Source organism: Uloborus diversus, chromosome 1, assembly GCF_026930045.1.
Source record: "Uloborus diversus isolate 005 chromosome 1, Udiv.v.3.1, whole genome shotgun sequence".
Lineage (NCBI taxonomy): Eukaryota > Metazoa > Arthropoda > Arachnida > Araneae > Uloboridae > Uloborus > Uloborus diversus.
The window spans coordinates 78,471,034-78,481,559 of record NC_072731.1 but is presented as its reverse complement, the minus strand read 5'-3'; positions in this window follow the sequence as shown (position 1 = coordinate 78,481,559).

Here is a 10,526-nt window from a genome sequence, read left to right as displayed (position 1 = left end):
TTGTTAATTTCGATGCAAACTCAAGTGGTGCTATAATTTGGAGGACACTTGGCAATTTATCGCCAGTCTTTTGGTCGTTTTTTTTTTTAAATCTGGTTTTAATATGGCCATTGTTGGTGATATTTAGAGAGTTAACTCTTGAATCACATTAAAATTGCAATAATGGGGAAATAACATTAAATTAGTGCAAAAGGAAGTCAGGTGATGCACTCATCAGCTCGTTTCAAACGTAAACTTGAAGTGGCCGCTACTGAAGCACTATTGTGAGGCTCTGAGAAGTTGAGTTCCGACTCTGAGAATGTTAACCTCTGTTTCGGTAAATAGGGAGGGGTAATTGGCGCTAAATTGAGTTGAGAAATTTTCTTAGTAGTTTTTCAAAAATATTCCAACTAAAATCCGAGCCAATAACACGTCTATTTTTCACTAAACTCCCCTAAAACAGGTAAACACAGTCAAGGTCACAGCTCATCTGAGCAGAACTGCACTATAAGTCTTGGCCACTACTGGTGCTCTTACATGTATTTACTTTCCAAGCGAAAACGCCTCCAACGAGTAAAAACTATGCTCACACCTGTTAAGGTTATAATTACGGTTTAGCCTTCTCTTTCGGCATTGGTGCGGTCGGTATCGCACCAATATGGACTGTAGTAGAACCAAAATGCCTGACGGGACGGACACCATTTTTACACTAATCAATAAGTAAATAAATAAAACAAAAAAAAAAAAAAAGTAAAAGTATTTAAATGCATTTTGTTATGCATGATGTTAAATTACCAAGTGATGAAACAAGACTTTCTACAACTAGGTTTCGAATTCAAACAGTGATACGCTATACTTGTTGTGATCTCTTTTGCTCAACTTAAATTTATTTTACTAAAAAAAGTACCCTTTTAAGCGGTTTGTGCATGTCCTTCTCGAAGCTCTAGGGAAACACTGCAGGAAAGTGGTAGTACTGATAGAAGATCTGGAATGGGCAAAACTACACAATTGCTTAACAGATACCTCAGTTCGCAGTGTTAGGACCAAGGACGGATTCAAATATTCTGAAGGGGACCATTACGGGAAAAGAAGGGTCAAAGTGCAATATTCGAGCATAAATGGAGAGCTTGTGAGGGCTTTTTTGAAATTTAAGTCCCCAAAATGAAGCTTTAGGCTACATTTGGTCGTAAGGAGGAGAGCTCTGACCACTCCTCTGTGATCCCAGTTAGTCCGGATAATCGACGAGACGTACAGTGGGGCAGCCCTATAGTAATTTTGGACATTGGGCGAAAAATTAAACGATTTAATATTGCATTTTTACTGTTGTACTGACAAACTAAGAACACATTCGAACTAAACTAACTAGTTTTTAGCCGAAAATAATACCTTTTATTCGAAGAACTAACTTGCTACTTCGTTAGTAGACATTTTAGTAAACAGTAGTAGAGAACATGTTTAAAAACTGAACAAATTTAATTCTGTGATGTACTGTGCTTTATGCCCCTAATAAATAACAAAAACACCCAAAAACATATCTTAGAAAATAAGAAAATTTTGGAGATAATTTTCAAAATATTTTGAATATATTTTTGAATTACGAAAATCACTAACAAACGCTAACTAAACTATTAAGTCGCACACATTGTAGAGAGTTTCAGCTTTTATAACCCGGTGTCAGTTCTTGCCTAAACCTGCCTATTCAAAAAATATTGACAATTAAAGCCAAGTAATTATTTTACGTTTTTCAGTTTGTTTACTTTTTATTGCAAAACCATTCCATTTATTCCTTCGGAGAATCAATTCCATTTCATCCTTTGTAGAGTGTAGGACGAAAGCATGAAAGATGTTAAGAAACAGGGTTTTGTTTACTAATTTCGGGGACTACAAAAAGTTGTACTTATCTGAGTTTTTAGTGTCAACAGATGAAAAGAGTATGTTGTGGCCATCACGAAACTTTCACCTGTTTCTTTTTTTTTTTTTTTTAATTCTTATCCCTCCGCATGCTTGACGAGGAATCAATATTCCGAACAAAAACACAATTACACATGCAAAAACTTGACGACCATCCCAGTTTCTGAATGATCGCAAAAGCAAAGCAAAGAGCAAAAATGGACAATCATTTCAAAAGCCTTGCTTGAATTAATTACAAATACTTTATTTGTTAGCAAAAGTATGATGGCAACCGTTAAAAATTTTAAATCAATGAGATAGTATTTTCGAGCACTTCCGAGCAATTAAGATCACTCGAAATACGCAGACAAGTCTATTACGCTTTATCTTTCTTATTGTTGTACTAATAAAACTAGTACTTTTATTCACACACAAAAAAATCAGCTCCCACCCTGGAACGATTACAGCCAAAACTGAACCAATGCCTATTTTCATATAGGTTTACATTTATTCCAAACTTCATCCAGAACGTAGAATTAGTTAATGAGATATAGCACTCGTAGTGGAAACGAAAGAACGTTCGAATGCACCACCCTCTTTTCAGCTATTGACGCTAAACTAGAATCAACTCTTGTACCCTCTAAGGGCTATTTGTCGATACATTTTTGTTTGATTCCGTACATTATTTCTTGAGATTATTCCGTACATTATTTCTTGAGATATAGCAGTCAGAAGTGACGAAAAAAAAAAACGTTCGATAGCTGTCCCCGTTTGATCTATTGACACCAAAATTAAATCAGCACCTGTACTTGTAGGGGAGCAACATATGGATCAAGTTTTGTTTGATTCCGCCAGTTACTTCCTACCGGGAGGAATTCGTGCCAAAAAGAAATAGGCAGAAGTTTCATAAATAACAATTTATTAATCATTTCTGATTCTCTGATTTACAATTTGTGACCGAAGGCTTGCAATTTGCAACACGAAATCCCACAAGAAGAGAAGAATTTGCTTGAATATGATAAAATGGAAGTTGGAAAAACTAATGTTTCATATTTCTATGAAGTTGTTTTTAATTGTTAATTACTTACTTTATTTTGCATTAATTCAAAATTAATGCAAAATTAATGCATTAATGCCAAAATGCAAAAATAATGCATTAAAAGTATTTCATTGTTTTTGCACTTAAAATAATGAAATACGATCAAATTGCTAAGTAGAAATTGTTTTACTGAAATGTCCAATCTCTCCATACCCTTGCACCAGTGTGCGACGTGTACTGTACAAGTAAACGTATTTATAGTTTCAAATTTCAAAAATGAGTTTCACTCGAATTAGTGCTTAACAGACTTTGCGTATTACGGGATTTCACTACTTTGATCACAGAATATGCTGATTGCATTTTTAATCCCGTTCTTTTCGGGGAACTAAAGTTTTGTTCTAAGGTTTGAGAAAAATCAACATAATTCGCGAGCCATTATAGAAAAATCTGCTACAGACTATTCAACTTTGTTTGTTTGTGTGTGTGTGTTTGGGGCTTGGGCTGGGCTTTTGTATTGAGATACCATCTCATCAGACCCGTAATTTCAAAAAAATTTCAGGAGGGGGGGGGCGCAAATAGAGTACATTCAATGCAAATATTGTCGGAAAGCAATCAAAGTCATGCATACCCAAATGAAAAATCATTAAGTTTTCTGAGCTAGGGAATGTCAAATGAAACCCTCTAACCTCTATCCCTTCTCCTAAATGATAGACCTGCATTTGATGAAATAATTACAATAAATGTATTTTTCATGATAATGTCTGAACTTGGTTACACGATTCCGCACGATACAGAAGCGAATGATAAATCGTTGAGCATTGGAGCAACGCCACAATAGCCACAATTGTTTCGAAATGATGCTGAAAAGGTGAGAAAAGGAAGCTGGAAATGTCGCGAAGATAGTCGCAACTGGTTCCGGCCGAAATAATTCGACATTGACATCGTTCGAAAAAACAAGTTGAACTTAACACCAAAACATTTGTTCTCGTTTTCACTGAGTATTTATGTTTCTGATCTATCCGTTACGTAAAAAAAATCATCTTTGTTCGGTTTCCATAAAGGAGTAAAGAGCAAAAAATACACATTGAGCCATTTATTGCATAAATAGTTCTTCTCAACCATGCAAACCCAGGTACTGATTATTTGAGGCATCAAACGAAGCACTATATAAGAATCACCGAGCTACCTTCATAGCATCTGAAGGAGATTTCCTTTTCTGAAGTGTTCTAGTTGGTCACTAAGTCTTCTCAGAATTGAAATATGGTAAGATTTCAACTAAACAATTTACTACGTGTTGGTCTAATTTTAAAGTTATTATACGGTAAAATATATTGCTTTTGGGTCGAATATGCAATAGTGTCCATATAATCATTTTGTGTACTGCCAAAATTGGAGGAGTTCATAAGTAAAAATGGAAATTAATCGATTTCAATTTTTCATTTATGATAAATCAAAATGAGCTTAAGTTGAAATGATTACTTTCAAGACGATCGTATTCATTATTGTACCCAACTTCCTTTGCATAAATCTAAGCTTAGTAATTTTTTTTTTTTTAAGATGAAGAAATTTATTCTACTATTATTTTGCAGCACATGTGTTTGGAATATATTTATTTTGCTTTGTACTTGGTTACGCAAAAAAGAAACGAATGAATGCAAAACATAATTAAAAATGAAACTTTAAGTTTTGAGAGAGGGAGAAATGTAAATATTCTATACCAGGGGCGCAGTGTGCAGATGGCTACTTCCCAGGTCCTTTAATTTTAGTGCACACTGCCAAGCCTGGTATGTTTATATATATATCGTCGCCTCAGAGCAAGGGTAAGACATCTAATCCCAGGTGTAACAGTAAGAGTCCTACTGTTGCTTTAAGGCGACGATATACACGCCCTATGAGAAATGAATGGCAATGAGTCCCACACTGTGCCGAGGCACACAAGGAAGCGCCTAGTTTTTGCAAGGGATTCGTAAAATTTTGTAATAACTTTACAAACAATTACAAAATTTTTAAATATGAAACTTTTGCTCCATTTTGTGACGCTCCGGCTGCATAAATAATGGCTACATAATTCAAGAACACGTTTTTTATTAATTTCTGTTTGTTAGTTATGATTAGCCATACTTTTAATCAGGGAAGGGCGCCAAGAGGAAATCTTAGCTCCGTAAAATTGCATCGACTCAAAAAAAGTTCTAGAACCACTGATGTAAAGATATTTCACACAACAAATTCTGGCTGCGGAAATGTCCTACACATAAGTATTTCTGTCTATATTTATCCCTGTCTATATTTATCCACTATTTTTTCGAAACATCTTTTAAGAATTTTGCTCGTTTGAGCATTTACTTTTTTGGTCTATGAGTTTTTAATCAAATTTAACAAAAAACTAATGCACTATTTTCTATTACTCAGGATCAAGTATTGTCGATCCATTGCAAGTAATTATGAGTAATTACACAATAATTACGAGTTTATGACAAAGCATTTTTCAAACGGCAATTTACTTAAATTTTTGACGTAAAAGAAAAAACTTTTTCGGATCAACTTTAACGTGATAAAAAGATGAAACTGCGCAATTGCAGATGGCTTTTAAAGGAATTTAAGCTATCTAATACAATTTTTCTCATTACTAATACTCAATCGAAAAAGTTACCTATAGTTGTTGCAAACCTAACCTCACAGCGTCGTAAAGCTGTGATTATGATCTGTGTAGCCTACACAATGCTGCCAGGTTAAGTTTACCCCAACTATAAATGAACATCTTGAAATTGTTCATTTGCTTATTTTAAAGATGAACTCTATTTCATTTCATTTTTGAAATATTAATCTTTTTATTTCCGTATTTATGATCCAAAAAAGTTCTGAAATTATAAATTTTACTGCTGAATTTATTCAAGCTTGTTTTTTTGCAGAAAACTGTGATCATATTCGCTGCTGTCTGCGTTTTGCTGTTGAGCTCATTTAGTAATGGAAGTCCACTGCCAGAAGTAGAAGCTCGGCATCACCACCACGGACATCATCATGGTCATCACCACGGACACCATCATCACCATGGGCATCATCACGGGCATCATCACCACCACGATCACCATCATGATCACCACCACGATCATCACCATGACCACCACCATGGCCACCATCATCACCACGGCCATCACCACCATCACGGGCATCACCATGGACATCATCACGACCATCATCATGGACATCATCATTAGTACCATTTATTAAATAAAAGAAATTGCGTTTCTAAGATGCAATAAAATATGAAATACAGTAATGCATTTTTGAATTATTGTTTTGTATAGAGCTTTAATTGATCGCAGAAATCATTGAGCTTACGATTCTTGAAATGGCAGGGCTAAAGTAACATCTAAAATCAGTTCAGAAACTTAGAGGGAAAAGAACCTAATCAAAAGCACGGAATTACATAAAACAATTAATTTATTACTGTATACATAACCTTTTAATAATCGTTTAATCTTTCTAAGAGACCTGTTATACTTAAATACATAAGTTACTTTATCGTGCAATATGACAAACGAGCCAGCTTTTATTCACATTGGAGCTCAGTTCCTGCATTACTTTTTTTCAAAGGAGTTTTTATGAATTAAGCGGTAAGAAGCGGAGAACATTTAGCATTGGACTAAAGAAAACTCATCAGTGCGTACATCAATGTTAAAACTGATGCATAGTCATCTTTTTTCCTGCATTCGTTCTATTCCTTAATTAAGGAAATGTTCATGCATGTGGCATAACTTGGCGCGCATTACTTGGCTAACAGTTTCTTTCTATCACCGGCAGTTATACGTTCCATAGTATTTCTGTCATTTAGGACAAAGTTAAATAGCTATATGAATGTTTTCTTTTAAACAAACAAAAACCTAGTACATAACAATTTTAAAATAAAAAAAATTAGCCAGCAGCTTTCTCTGTTTAAAACACAAAAAATCATCTAAATTAGTAAAATCATCAATCAACCAACTATTCCAAGTACAATGTGATTTTACTTTCTTCTGTGTAACACCCCCAGTAATTGGCAGGTCACCAGTGATTTGCACTTCCAACAAAAATGTCCTAGAATAAGAATCGTATCCAAAAGCTTCTTATCGGGCTTAAGGGAAGCATGCGCATCAATCCATTAAAATCTGAATTAAAATATATTTTAAATTTTCGTTGTCAAAAGTTTTGTTTAGTTGGAAGGTATTACTTTGAGTGGGTAGAAATATATTTTTGCCCCTTTTTGTACTTTTGAAGTAATGATGGATGCCATATAGTGGTGCTTCAGGTTTGTTAGTCTCCAGTAATTGGCACATGTGCCAAAAACACTAATTTGTTGTGCATGTGTAGAATGGTGTAAAGAAACTGAAAATGCATTCATGAAATCTTTCAATATCGGTCAAGTTAAAAACATTATATTTAAATTAAAAATCGCCACTTTAAAAAAAACTGAAAAGAAGTTGTTTAAAATTCAAATTTCTTAATGAACAATGCAAAGACTTAATTCTTGACCTTATCAATTATCGTATTAAATCTGAATTGCCTTTGAAAGAAAACATCTAGTTTACTATTTTTTTCCAACAAAAAAGTTCCGAGAATATCCCATTCAGTAGAATTTTAAATAACCTTAACAATCTTTTTCCTGTACAAAGTAAGAATATTATTGCAGCATTCAAATACCCTAAACCGTTTTGTAAAAATATTTTCAACTACCATGAGGTAGCTTTTTCAAATACAACTGAAAGTACTCCTTGTATGTGTAATGACGATAATTACGTTAGTTTTATTGATCCTCATCACAAACATATAATCACAGGTGATTTAAACATCATTAACAATACAAACATAAAAAAAATCTCATGAATTTCGGAACACATTTCAGGATAAATGCCATTTGCAGATTTGGCAAAGTAATTAAAATATTCAAGGAAAACCTTGATAACTTCATTAAAAACACAGCATATACAAATTCTATACCTTTTGAAGCGTTTCAAGAATGGAGGTGTAAAATAATTTTAGATTTCAAAACTTTCTTAACTGCAAAGCTCAATAGTAATGAGTACTTTAATCAAAAACTGCATAAACATCACTTAGAATATATAAATAAACTGGAAAAACAATTCATAATAGTTCCTATTGACAAAGCAGCAAATAATTACGGTATCAAATGAAAACAGTTTTATATTAGTACATGTATACAAGAGCTTGCTTCATCCTTTCACTACAGCAAATCGAACCTTAACACCGAGATTGTATTGAAACAGTTTATTGCTTTTAAAAAGCTCTGCAAATCGAAGTTTGCTTACAATTTTTACATTTCTAATTATCAGTCTTTACTATTAATTTTCATGACTCCTAAGTTCCATAAATCCCCACTCAAGTTCAGATTTATTTGTTCTACCACAAACAGCTTTGGTAAATGTTTTAACATCAAACTTCAATCTTTTTTAAAACAAATCTAGTTTTCTGAAGAACAAATACAAGCACTCGAGTTATTTCTGGTGCATAGACAACAGCTATAAAATTAAAGGTAAAATAAATTCCACTTCCACACCCACATCTGCAGGCGCGAATCTAGAGGGGGGCCATGGGGGCCATGACCCCTCCCAAAACCTTCTGATTGCAGGATTTTTTTTATGAGAAAAAAACGAAAATATTATGAAAAAAATAACAAAATTTACCACATGTTTTTTACATTAAAAGAAATTTCGACCTTAATTGGGAGAGAAATTATATTTCTCTCCTCGAAAAAGAACTATTATTCCTAAAATTTTGTTCCTTCGTTTACATCATATCTTGATTCCAACTTTAGACACTTGGACGTTCTCTAAATGCTGTTGTTCTCAGAGTCACTATTGCTCACGTGACCAAAGAGAGCCTAAATTTGCGTATTTATGGCTTTAATTTCGAAATGTTTCGTTGGGAGAGCTCACGAATCATCCATCACTTTATTAATACGTGCAAAAATAGATTAAAATTAGATTTTTAGAGCCTCTAAGGTAAAATATTTCTAGGAAGGGTGGATTCCAAATACACACACACACATGCTCAATCTTCCTTTAGAATCATTCATTTTAATCAAGTTTCTCGAGAATTTGTTCAAAAATTTTGGATGGCCCCTCCCAAAATGATCGGCTAGATCCGCCACTGCACATCTTTATATACATTTAATTTTCAAAACTTGTTTTGTAATATTCCTTTGGAAGACCTATATGCAACTCTTCTGAAAATCTATGATTCTTTTGATATTGGTGAGGAGCTTTGGATAGATAGAAATTTTTTCGACAGTCTTTGCCATTTTTGTATTTCGAATAATTTTGTCACCTTCAATAGTGTTACTTTCAAACAAACACATGGAATCTGAAAGGGTACTAATAATTCTGGCACTGCCGCGAACTTATACCTTTTCTACTACGAATTCAATTACACGGTCAAATATAATAAAAGAATCAAGATATTCAGATATATTGATGATATTCTTGTTTTTAACAAAAATATGGAGAAAGAATTGGAAGTTGTATATCTACAAACACTTCAATTAAATAAAGCCAGTGAGGTAAAGAATTCTGCTAAATTTTTAGATATTTCTTTTAAAATTCAAAATTTTCAACTTTTGACAGATTTATATGATAAAAGAGAACATTTTAATTTCCAGACTAAAAGCATGCCTCACCGGTTTAGCAATTTGCATATAAAAAGTTTTTTATTGACATCATCATTGGTCAACTTAGTAGATTTTTTAAAATGTTCAATGATGGCACGCTTTTTAATAAATAGGTTTATAAATTCATCGCTAATTTATATTATCAGAACAACTATCCGGCCGAATTTATATTTTACTACTTGAATCTGTTCTGTAACTCTTTTCGGCAGAATCAATCATTTTTTCTCCCATACAACTACTTAATGGCAACGGTTATCCACTCAACTCGGATGATACGTAGTACTGAAACCCGATTCAGTGAGGTATTAGGTGGATGTGAGACTTGGCTACCGTATCGGACTGGAACGAATTTGACCTGAGTTTGGATTAAGGGATTGTATTTTTGAAACTGGGTGAGTAATCTGTACCTTTCTTCACATACTTAAAAAAAAACTGATAGCAGAGAAAAAAAAATTGAAAACTAAAATGGGGATCAAGTATCCCCAGTCTCCCGTAATTTGTTCAATTACCATGTTTGCAAAGTTTCAAATCTTTAAAGTTAACACTTTTTTTTCCTAGAGTTGTTGCCGTAAATGAAAACGTGAAAACGTGGTTAAGAGAAAATCAAGAAAGAAAAATTAAATTTCAGTTATAGGCAGTGTATTTAAGTTTAGTAAATTTCTTCAGTTTTCTCAATAACTCGTCGACTTAAAAAACAATTGCGGAAATCTCAAAATCGACTTTTTTTTTTTTGAAAATTAGGATGTTCTCCTACCTTAATAGAATGAACTTAAAAAAAAAAAAAAAAAAAAAAAAAAACCATGGAGCGAGGAAAATCTTTTATTTTCAAAGCGTTTAATTTTTAATTAATTTTTTAAATGTCAGATTTTTTAATTAAGGCGTGGGCTTTATGTCGTCACATGTGATGTATTTTGGTGCTACTCCACTGGCACGTTAAATGTTTACGCTTGCTGTCTA